This window comes from Amblyomma americanum, chromosome 6 (assembly GCF_052857255.1).
Source record: "Amblyomma americanum isolate KBUSLIRL-KWMA chromosome 6, ASM5285725v1, whole genome shotgun sequence".
NCBI classification, from domain to species: domain Eukaryota; kingdom Metazoa; phylum Arthropoda; class Arachnida; order Ixodida; family Ixodidae; genus Amblyomma; species Amblyomma americanum.
Window position 1 is genome coordinate 76027112 of NC_135502.1, and position 12426 is coordinate 76039537.

Below are 12426 nucleotides of genomic sequence, written 5' to 3' on the forward strand. Positions count from 1 at the left end.
GTTCCTCAGATCCGCAGGCAGTAAATATGAGAAAAGGATGAAAATTTGAATAGATATTTTTGTTCTTTCTTTTTTTATGTCATTGCCGATGTGAATCACGCGTTTATTTGCGTGAATAGCGGCACATGAGCTCTTCCCGCGTCAATTATGCATAGAAAGCGGAACCTTTATGAGCGCGCACTGAGACCGCAATCTATATTTTCGCCTCTTCCTTCTCCTAGGTGCCTTTAGTTGCATCTGTTCTTGTTAGCTCTTACAGCTTTAGCTTTTTATTTCTAGCCTTACTTAGCTGGCAGTTTTGTTTCGGGTAACTGCTACACTGTTCCGGGTTTTAGACTATATGTGCCATTTGAGAAAGCGGATAAAAAGTCCCTCTTTACACTTTCATAAATGCGTAACATAAAGGGTTGAGATGCGACGCAGATTTACTTTAAAGCCAGAGCTCAGTTTACAAAGTCCCCTTCTGCTTTGTTGTGTAACATTACCCGACTGAATTCTAGAAACTTTTCTGATGTTTTTATAGCAAGTAATGATTGCTTTGTTTTCTTTCCCTCGTCGCTGCCGTCTCTTCTGACTTGTGTGCTTCACGGAGACTCGGTGCCGAATCAACTTTCAAAAGGTTTCTGCACAGGAAATTTTCGCAATAAACGAACTCGCGCTACAGAGTCGAGCGTCAGGTCCACCTCTCAACGACGAGTCCCCCCCAATGGTGATACGATGGTGATCAAATACCGTGTCATTCGCACTCCCCGCCGAACTAGCTAGAAGAACATAAACTGCAACTTCAGTCAGGTATCACAGTGACATCACTCTGGAGCTTTTCTATTCGTCAGTAGTGACGTCACGGTTTTTCGCTCTCTCTCTGTTGCAATTCACCACAGTATTGCGAGATCCCCCCCCCCCCCCCCCCCCCCCGGCATAGCGCGTGCCACCATCGACCACAGAGCTGAATCAGATACGCGCTGCTCGTCAGGAAACAACGGCACCTCCGCGGCGTTGAGCGATTGATGTTTATGCCGCCTTATACAAACGGACTAAACGAAACGACGCACATCGATAAACAACGAAACGAGCCAAACTTTACGTAGCGCAGCCTGTGTGTTCGCATGCATGAATTTTAGTGCGAGCCCTGCTACCGCTGGCTCAAGACGCAGTTTTATGCAACCTTGAGAGACACAAATTGGGCATGTGTTGATTTTTATTGATTTTTTTTGCTGTGGACGCAGTATGAGTACCATTAGCCGAAAATGCCGACGTCAGTCTCTGCGTGGCCGTCGCGTGAAGCCTCCGCCACCTGACGCAAAGCATGCGCACGCACCCCCCCCCCCCCCCCCCCCCCCCCCCCCCCTACGAGAGACAAGCCGCAAGCGAGCAGGAGTGGAGAGAGATGGAAAGTGGCGCCGAAAGCGAGAGCGCGTCATCGGCTGATCCAACGCGGCACACCAAGGCGAAGTTTTAGCTGTGCGTACGCAACGGCTTAGCGTACGCAAGGAGTTTGCGGGGACGGTAGTGCGCATGCACAGTACGCAAGCGCAAGCCCTGCGTCTTGCGTGCGTACGCTAGCCAGCGGACTTCGCGTTGCGGCGCTTGCGTGGCTTGCGTACGTTAACGTCGAGAAGATGGCAGCGCCCTGCTCCGCTAGATTCTCCAACGCAATAGCTCGCTCAAATGGTAGCGATTCGCTTTTATTTCGCCTACCCTTGCTCACACGTAACGGTGTAAGCGATAACTAGCCCCTTGTTTTTCAGATAATTTGGCGATTTTCAATCTCCTAGGCCTAACTAAATGCAGTGTGTTTTCCTCGTAGCAACGACACCTAGCGAAGCAGTTTTCTAGCTTTTAGTCAGTTCTTACATTTTCTTCGGTTTGCATAGTTTTTCTTCTTGGAACATAAAAAGGCTCCCAATGCGCTCACCCTAGCTATTAGTAATCACGGATGAAATTTTCTTCAACAGAGCGTTGATGTGCTTTGACGTCTTGTCACTAGATGGCACTACTATTTACGCGTTCACAGAGCGATGCTACTGCACGGCCAGCTAAAACTATACTTCGGAGTGGACAGCGCCTAGCGCTTTGCGTACGCACAGCTAAAACTGTATAGTAGTTGGCCTATACCGATATACCACTACATTCCAACGACACAGCTGGATGCTATTTTCAGAGGAAACGGAGCTTCGCGTCCAGCTTTTTCGGGGAAAAATTCTTGAAAATTCGAAAATTGTACGTAAGACACAGTTATGTAAATACTGAAGGGAATGGTCCATTATTCTGATATGTAGCAAAATCTCTCTTTTAAAGTGTTTCCATCGATCGCATCGCACAGTTAAGACTGTCATAGAACACCAATGGGGAACGCTTATAACGATAGCAAAAACGTGAATAGAAAAAAAATACAAGACTGCCGCGGATGATCTGCGGATATATTGATTGTTATAGCGAAATCTTACATTAGATGAAAAAATTGCGTTCAGAAACGGTTTCCCGCTCAAAAATGCTTTTGTCCAGAATTGCTGGGTATGATAGGCTAGAGAAAATCAGAGGATAAAATACAGGTGTTTCCTGGTGTTCTTGTATAACGTAGGGACACTAGTGTCACCATCGCCGGTCAGCTTTGGCATGTACACTGAGATGTGTCGAATATAGAACGCCATTAATTCACTTCAAAACGGCGATCACGCAGTCCTTGTCGGTGTTTCAATCAAATGTAGGAAAAATTTTTGATCGAACATTCTCAGCAATAGATTGGTCTTTATCATTTAAGAGCCACAGATTTGTTTTCTTATTCAGAACAAGAATTTGATCGAGTTTTCATCAGCCTCCTTTGAATAGGCTCCTTCCCCAAAAAGTTGTTTAGTCCAAGCGGGTTGGTATGAGGGAAAAGTTGTGTTTCGAGACAAATTATGCATGGTCTAACCTATATTTCATCGATCCGCTGTCACTGTTTACAATTCCACTGCCTCTCAACACGAGTTTGGAAATTTTTCTTCACTGCTCGCGACTGGGAGCAGCCTACACCGTGGCCTGCACGAAGCGCTTTCTTCATAGAATCGCCCACGCAGACAGCCCACAAGTTTGTGTGGCCGCGAGGACCAGGATATAGCTCACCTTTTATTTAAATGACCAGAACATGACAATAGCAGGACACGACTGATGAGGGTTTTTACAGCCCTTAATAAAAGGCCTACAGCCTCCCAAAGCTGTTTGAGCGGGGCCGACATGCACTCTGCAAAAGCATGCAGCCATGGTGTTGAAATCATTCCGCAAGTACAGCGGCATTCTTGAGAATAATTATAGTTACTACCTCTCTTCACTGTAGTGCATCACGACTGCTCCACTGCTTTTGCCGTGTTCGCTTTGCTTTGCTGGCACCATCAGTTCACGAGTGCTTTAACTGCCTGGAAAACAGTCCTGAGTTTCTCTTTCATATGTGCTTGCAATTATGGCGTTATTATTAAGTCAGTATATCCGCCTAGACTTGAAGAGGGAACGGAAGAAACTAGTGAGGCGGAAGCCCATCAACGAGTTAGCGGTAACAGGAAAAGTAAAGGAAATCAGGATCTCGCTGCAGAACAGATACTCGGCTTTAACTGAGGACGACGACCCTAATGTTCATGCAATGAAACTCAATCTCACATCTATCGTTAAGGAGTGCGCAGTAGAAGTAGGCGATAGGTTATTTCGACAGGATATAGGCAAGCTCTCCCAGGAGACGAAAGATCTGATTAAGAAACGCCAAAGCGTGAAAGCATCAAACCCCACGCACGGAAAAGAACTGGCAGAGCTACGAAAGTTGATGAGTAAGCGCAAGGTAACCGTCATAAGCAAGTATAATGTGCAGAGAATTGAGCAATTAAGCTCTGAAGAACGAAGGTAACCTAAAAGCGGTGAAGAGGAAACAAGGCTTTGGCAAAAATCACATGTACGTATGCGCTAAAAGATAAAGAGGACCATTTGATTAGCAATATGGATAAGGTAGTTAAAGTGGCCGAAGAGTTCTACACAAATATGTACAGTAGTCAATGTAATCAGGACGAAAATTAGTGAGGCAATAACGCACAGCAATGGGACATCCCGCCAGTAAGGAAAGAGAAAGTAAAGAGAACCTTTGGAGCAATTAAAAAAGGGGAAAGCAGCGGGTGAGGCTCAGGTAACAGCAGATCTGCTGTAGTACGGCGGATAGATTGTGCTAGAAAAACTATCCGCCCTGTATACGCAATGCCTTATGACCTCAAGCATGCCAGAAGTTTGGAAGAGCGCTGACATCATCTCAATTCATAATAAAGGAGAAGTCAAGGAAAAATTACAAACCGATCAGCTTGCCGTCCGTTGCCTATAAGGTATTTACTAAGGCAATCGCAAATAGAGTCAGGACAACCATAGGCTTTAATCAACCAAGCGATCAGGCAGGGTTTCGTAAAGGATACTCGACAATAGACCATATTAACATTCTCAATCATGCCATAGAGAAATGCGCAGAATAAAACCAGCCCTTATATATAGCCTTCATAGACTACGAGAAAGCATTTGACTCAGCCGAAACCTCGGCAGTCATGAAGGCATTGCGGGATCAGGGTGCAGAAGATACGTTTGTAGAAAAAAAAAATGAAGGGGACACTTGAGCTCCGCCTTAAGGGTATGACGCAGTAGCGTAGTGGGTTAATTCCTATATATGCTGAAGTTTCTCAGCTTTACATTCATAGACCCTTGGGAGTCCTCATATTACCCCTCCTGGCGCTGTAGTGCAGCGGTTAAGCGATGCTCCCAGCGGTGGGCCTTGTGTGGCCCAGGTTACTCTTCCCGTGCGACCAATCGTTAATTTAAATGCCACCGTCCACGGTGGGCAGTTTGCTCGATATTCGATAGGCAGGTTGGGATGACGCCGCAGGGTCACGGGACCTCACCTTCCTCCTCGGTTGCTCTCTGGGGACCACCTGCCAGAGCCGACGCCGACAAGGCCAACACAGGATTTTCTGGAGAACGGGGCCTTTAATGCTATCGCGTTAATAAGGTATCTATATCGGCTGCACAGCTACCATAGTCCTCCATAAAGTCAGCAATAAAATTCCAATAAGGAAGGGTGTCAGTCAGGTAGACACGATCTCACCAATGCTATTCACCGCTTGTTTAGAGGAGGCATTCAGAGGCCCGGATATGGAAGAGTTTGGGATAAAAGTTAATGGAGAATATCTTAGTAGCCTGCGATTCGCCGATGACACTGCCTTGCAAAGTCACTATAGAGATTAACTGCAAAGCGTGATCAATGAGTTAGACAGGCAAAACAGAACTGTGGGTTTAAAAATTGATATGCAGAAAACCAAAGTAATGCTGAACAGTTTCGAAAGGAAACAGCAGTTTACAATTGGTAGCAAGGTGCTGAAGGTGCATGTAAAGGAATAAGTCTCCTTAGGGCAGGTAGTGACCTCAGATACGGATCACGAGAATGAAGTAACCAGAAGAACAAGAATGGGGTGGAGCGCATTTGGCAGGTTGTCTCAGATCATGAATGGCAGTGTACCAATATCCCTCCAGAGAAAAGTATATAACGGCTGAACCTTACGATTGGTGTAACGTGAAGAGCTGCAGGAAGAGGGCAGAGTGTGCCAGGGAACAAACCTAGGTTAATGACATCCTAGTCGAAGTCAAGAGGAAGAAATGGGCTTGTGCACAGCACGTAATGCGAAGGCAAGATAATCGATGGTCCTTAAGGGTATAACGGACGTTTTCCAAGAGAATGCAGAAGTTAGGTTAGAAAGTTAGTTGGACAGATGAGGTTTAGAAGTTTGCGGGGATACGGTGGCCTCGGCTGACAAAGGACAGGTTGAATAAGAAAAATATCGGAAACGTCTTTGCCCGGCAGTGGGAGTAGTCGGAATGGTGATGATGATGACATCTCCTGATAGGTTCAAGCGCCCTTGCTTATTGCAACGCTCGTCCTTGTTTATTATTTGTTAAGTGACCCTGCTTATAGAGTATTCTCATTTATTGTGTTTATTGATCACTTAGCATTTACTGCGATTAAGTTTGCTCATTGCTTACAGTTCATTTTTCATTTACCAATAAAGGCCGCCGTGGTGGCTCAGTGGTTATGGCGCTCGACTGCTGACCCAAAAGACGTGGTTTCGATCCCGGCTGTGGCGGTCGAATTTCGATGGAGGCAAAATTCTAGAGGCCCGTGTATTGTGCGATGTCGGTGCACATTAAACAACCCCAGGTGGTCGAAATTTCGGGAGCCCTTAACTACGGCGTCCCTCATAGCCTGAGTCGCTTTGGCACATTAAACCCCCATAAACCAAACCAAACTATTTACCAATAATATTTATGGGACTTAGCGCCCCAGAGCGAGTCTGGCTATAAGGGACGTATAGCAGTGAAGGGCTCCGGATAATTTCGACCACCTGGGTTTCTTTAACGTTCACTGACATCGCACAATAGACGGGCCTCGAGCATTTCGCCTCCATCGAAATGCGACCGCCGCGACCGGGAACCAGAGGTGGGCAACCTCATGAGGTCGACCTCAACCTCACGTCGTGAGGTGAGGTCGGCGACGGCTCGAAACTTTGTGAGTGAGGTCTGGAAATCAGACCTCAACCTCACGCGTGAGTTTGAGGTTGAGTGAGGTCGTCATTCAGTGAGGTCGAAATTTTGAGCTCGAGACATTTTGCAGTTTCCTCGTCTTACTCCGACGAGTGCCGCTTCCGAAGCGGAGTTGCAGCGCATCACCCCAGTGTACATGCAATGACGCTTGGTGTTCTGTTTCCCCTGTTTGGGCAACCGGATGCCACAGTTCCCTCTTAGCTTCCGGTGCTGCGCCGTAATGTCCCTTCAGCCCGAGCCTACAGGAGGACGCACCCCTCTGGTCTTCCTGGAAGGAGTGCTGCTGTCACAGCACGCCACTCTCCCTCCCCCTTGCCCCGCTAACGTAGCAACCGTAGCTGCCTGCCGGTAGGCTCAAACTCCCGGGAGCGCGCAAAGCTCGTAACTCACGTTGACCCGCGGTAGCTTTGTTTGATGCAGCAAACAACTAAGTTCAGTCCAGCAAGAAAGAATACGTCGCAGCGCTGATGGCCCCAAGCAAGACTGCTTCGTGTTCATGCTCGTTGCCGGCACTGACGACATGGCTCTTGCCTTGCAGTCGAATAAAGGGGATCCTGCTGTACATTACAAGCTGGCTTAACAGAAACTGGAGTAGTCGGCACTGGCGAGAGAGAATGTGATTCAGGTGGTTCCTAACAAGGACACCTGCTGAATCGATGAAAAGAGAACGAAGCCAGAAAAACCTGTATAACACCGTCGAAGCTATTGATCGGTGACTTCCCATTTCGAATCGCACGCTAATTATGTATATTCCCGTTCCGTAATGCAAGCATATGCAAATATAATTTCGGTTTTTTATTCTTCCGAATAACCTCTCTTTAGTCTTTTGTTCCTTGTTCCTTCTCGGAAATTCGCTTATTATGCCGAAACACCACAACACGAGGCGAACGCACCACCATAGCGGTGTTGCAGCAGCAAAAAATGCAAAACTATAATGAATGAATGATGATGTGGTAGCTGATTCCTTTTCCTTTTTTTGAATGAAGATGTGTGAATGGAACTGATTACAAGCTTGCGCTGTGCTGCTGAGTCGCTGTTTCAACCTTCTAATATGACGTTTAATGGGGCACACTGTTGTTCGCTTCTGTTTTTAGTGTGCCATTTTTGTTTGTATGTTTCTAATCATTCTTTTTTTCTCTCGTATGGGATCAGTTAGGTTGGCGGCCTGCCTTGCCGACGACCAGGCACTACACGTTATTTTTCCTTTAACTATTCGGCAGAGACCCATCGTACACTTAAATAGCTTCGCAGAATGCTCGCGCGGTGCTCGTGGGTAAAAAACGTCGAGGATGCTGGCGTACCATCGATTAGTTCAGTTTCGAAGAAAAACAAGTGATTGACTTAAAGCAGCTTATCTCAGACTGGTTGACGAAATAATACACAGAATTCTGTTGAGGCGTATGAGTACTTAAGCGGTTTTTTTTCCCCTCGGGCGGGGGGTCTGTACCTTGTTCTTTGTGTTGTGTAGTGTGCACTGTGTGTTGCGTGTTGTAGCTGTGCTGTATTTTATTGAGCATTATGTAGTCAGTTATAGTAATAGTTTCCCCTTTGTGAAACGGAGTAGCCGGAGCCCTTATCAGGCACCAACCTCTCTTTTCAGTCTATGTACATAAGTAAAAACAAATCATTTTTACGCCTTCCTCGTCCCATTTCTATACTGCGAATGACGTTGAAAACAATGACAGCGCACATGGGAGTCCCCGCAACAGCCCCTTTTAAGAATTGGCCATCAAATTACCGCTGCGACAGCGAAATCCTATTTGTACTGGCTGTGGTGAGGAGTCATACTAACTCCGAGAAACACAGAAAAGGGGAAGACTTCTCAACGTAATTAACGGGTGCCGTGTCATCCCTAGTTGACGCGCACCGATGTTATCATGTTCGCTAGAACAAGAAGCGTTAAATTTATGCAATGGTCTGAAACGACGTTTAATTCTCTATTCGCTTTGGTGCTCGTCGTTGTCGGAAAGTTAATTCCTTCGTTGAAAGCTTCTCGAAAACGAAAAAGGCAAAACATCTGCCGAACCCTGGAGCAATCGATCACTGCTTTCAATTATTTTTGTACATTTTATCCTTCTGCTTTCTCCGAAACTGAACGCCAGTCTACAGCTGACCTAAAGCACTTGCTCCGGGTTTGTGCGAGCAAAATCTTTTTCCTTGAAAATAAGGAAAGTTTAACACACCGAAATGATGTCCAATATGCTGGCTACGCACGGCGGCTAGGAAACAAAAAGCGGAAAAACACAGCAGAATAGTTGGACCTATCCCCCGCGTACAACGAAAAGTAATCTACCAATGCTGTTCCTAGCGTGGTTTCGGTTTTTGTATCCGATTGTTAACGCACATGTCGTTCTGAGACTCAGTTCTCGTTAAAAAAGGTGCTCGCTAGAATCGAATAAACGCGCTAATTAGTATGACATGCAGATGTAATTAACACACCTATTATTGTACTTGGCCGGGTCTGCCAGGAGCCGATCAGGCTTTCCGAACGCGGCAGGACCTCGAACAAGGGCGCTCAAAATGGAAAAACGACTCGGCTTATTACTAGGCGTTGACTGGGCGCACGAACGGGGCAACATTCCTGGCTCGAATAGGGAACTTAGCCTTAAAAGAGTCAGGAGGAAGACGCAAAAAAAAAAGTGGAATATGAGCACAGCTGCGTGCTATGTACGGCCTGCAACGTTGCCCGCTCGGCGGCATCAGCGGTATCTGACGCCCAACGGACTCCGGAAGTCCCTGGGGATATTCGAGACGAGTGCCGCTCGGCACTCTCGCCTTGCGCCAACGCTTCGTTCGTCTGCGTCCGCGAGACACCGACTGCAGTCCTGCGTGGATCGTGTGCAAATAAATAAATAAATATTTGGTCTTGAACGCAGGAAACACGTTTGGCTGGTTTGTGGGGTTGTTTTGATCATATGGGCAGGGCGTGTAATGCGAGAGCAAGATAATTCCAATGGTCTTTAATGACAAATAATAACGGACTGGATTCCAAGAGAAGGCAAGCGTACCAGGGGGTGGCAGAAAGTTAGGCGGGCGAATGTGATTAAGCAGTTTGCGGGGATAGGGTAGTTGCAGCTGGCACAGGGCAGGGTTAATTGGAGAGATGTGGGAGAGGCCTTATGCCCTGTAGTGGGCGTAGTCAGGCTGATTATGATTACTATTATTACGGTGATGATGATGATGATGCGGCTGATGATGATGATAGTTAAGGTTCGTTCTTCGGGCTCCACAACAGGTGCCCCACCGTCCGAGACGGTATAGGAGACGAGATCCGGCAACACTTGACTCAAGGAAGGAAACTGAAACTTTATACAGGAATTCACAGATTTACAACACAATAAGCGGCAAGCATGATTACATAGAACTGGCTCTCACGCTTTTTGAGCGACACGGACCTTGTCTCGCGTTTGTGATGTCCGAAAGTGTGCCTTGTTTTTTTTTTTAAGTAGTTTTTCATCTGCCTCCTCCCATCATCATCGTCCCTTATCGTGACCTTCTTTTATCTCCTCTTCCCGTCCCCCAGAGCAGAGTAGCAGGCCAGATATTTATTTTTCAGGCCAACCTCTCAGCCTTTCTTATCAATAAACCCTTTCTCTACATAGAACCGGCTAAAGGAAAATCTTCCCTCCATGGCATCGCCTAAGATGCAATGGGTCTAATCTAGCTCAGAACTTTTTTTCCAGGCTCCGGGGCCCGTTTTAAAGACCTAGAAGCCTGGCCCATCCCTTGCATCCCCCAATCGCAACAGACTAACACATGATTGGTTTACAAACTGCCTTCCAGTTTCGGCAAGGTTCTAAACCCTAAAACATACTGCACGAAACATCAAAATTGCTATAAGAAAATGGAATTCCGGCAATGGACCTTCGAAATGATTGGCCCACCAGGTTTACGTGCCACGCCCCATACTTCCACAGTATTACTCACACTCTCTCCCTCAGAAGAAGAAAACCAAAACAACCACACAACCGTGCCCGCACGTGCAATCGGTTTTGTCGAAGCTCGTCAACCCTGGCGCCGTTCCGCAATTAGAGCTGTCATCAGACTCCGGCGGGGTGCTTCCGCTGTGTGCGAGTGCCCGCTCGGTCCCGACTTTCCCAGGGGGATTAGCGTTCTCGTGAGCATACGCGGCTTAGCTTCAACACCGATACTCGTTCGTTGGGGTTGTTTCAAATCTGGCCGCCGCGGTCCATCCGTCATTCCCATTGCTTCCCTCCTTGACATGACTACTACTTTTCAAGATCTTCCCACGAGATGCCCTTCGCAAGGTCGCGTCGCGTTTGGTGTCTGTCAAGACGAGAGGGCTTCTGGCGCAAAACAGTGCGAGGACAAAAGCGCACGGCCGTCGCTGTCAGGGGTGCTTCACCCCAAGACGGGCGCTCCTTTTCAGCGCGCTCTGCCGCCGCCCGTAACCGAAAAGGGGGAGGGGGGGGGGGGGGGTTCAAAGGGGGGCTGCCGCGGGGAGGAGCCGAGACCGGGCAACTGGCCCTAATGACCCCGCGGATCATCCTATCCCTTACAATGATGATGATAATGGAGTTTAGCGTCCCAAAAGCACGTGGGATACGAGGGACGCTCTTGTTAATTTCGACCACCTGCGGTTCTTTAACGTGCACTGACATCGCACAGTGCATGGGGCATTTAACCTCCATCGAAATGCAACCGCCGCGGCCGGGATCGAGCCCACATTTTTCTGGTCAGCAGCCGGGCACCATAACCACTGCGCCACCACGGCGGCACAGGAAAGATGTGAATACGCTGAATAATATGATGAAGCCACTGATAAAAAATAACTGAATTCAATACTGTGTGTCAAAGCGCTTAAAGAGCGCTTACAAAGTCTGCCGGTTTAAACGTTCGTTGTATAATAGGTTTTTTGGGGAAAGGAAATGGCGCAGTATCTGTCTCATATATCGGCGGCCACCTGAACCGCGCCGTAAGGGAAGGGATAAAGAAGGAAGTGAAAGAAGAAAGGAAGAGAGAGGTGCCGTAGTGGAGGGCTCCGGAATAATTTCGACCACCTGGGGATCTTTAACGTGCACTGACATCGCACAGCACACGAGCGCCTTAGCGTTTTGCCTCCATAAGAACGCAGCCGCCGCGGTCGGGTTCGAACCCGGGAACTCCGGACCAGTAGTCGAGCGCCCTAACCACTGAGCCACCGCGGCGGGTAAACGTTCGTTGACGACTGCGCTTTTCGGCGTCCTCTCCGCCACCACTCCAAGCACCCTTCGGCAACAACCCACAAAGGTAAAAAAGAAAGTTGAGCTAGCTGGTGGGTTACGTTCGTATGAAACAGCGCTAAAATACAAGGTACAAGAAAAGCCAGCGCTCGTTCTGACTTCTTGCCGGTCTCTTGTCTTTTAGCGCTGTTTCTACGAACATGACTAGACAAAAGGTCGTCTCGGGCGGGCAAAACGGAGAGGGTGATTGTCCTTGGCGAGAGGGTAGCAAGTGAAGGCTGGCATCCAGGGGGCAACGCCCGAAAACACCGCCGTCCTGCTCGCAATAGTTTAGTGCTCGACAAAAGACCGATGTAAATTAGCTGCGACAGAAGCGCATCGTAGGGAGCCGGTGGGGTTGGAGAGAGCTGCGCATGCGCACTGGAGGCCCGCTATTGCCATTATGCAAATGATGTGCTCTGAATATTACTTTGTTCAGAACGTAATTATAAAAGAACGCTAATGATATATTTCGGTGGCCTTGCAGCACAGCATCCGGCTCGCATCCGAGATGTGCTGGGTTCGACCCCTGCGGTGCCACCGGGTACTAATCGGTTTTCTAATGAGTAGAAGATTTTCCCTCGGCCGCGGCTCTTCTGGGGTGAAATGC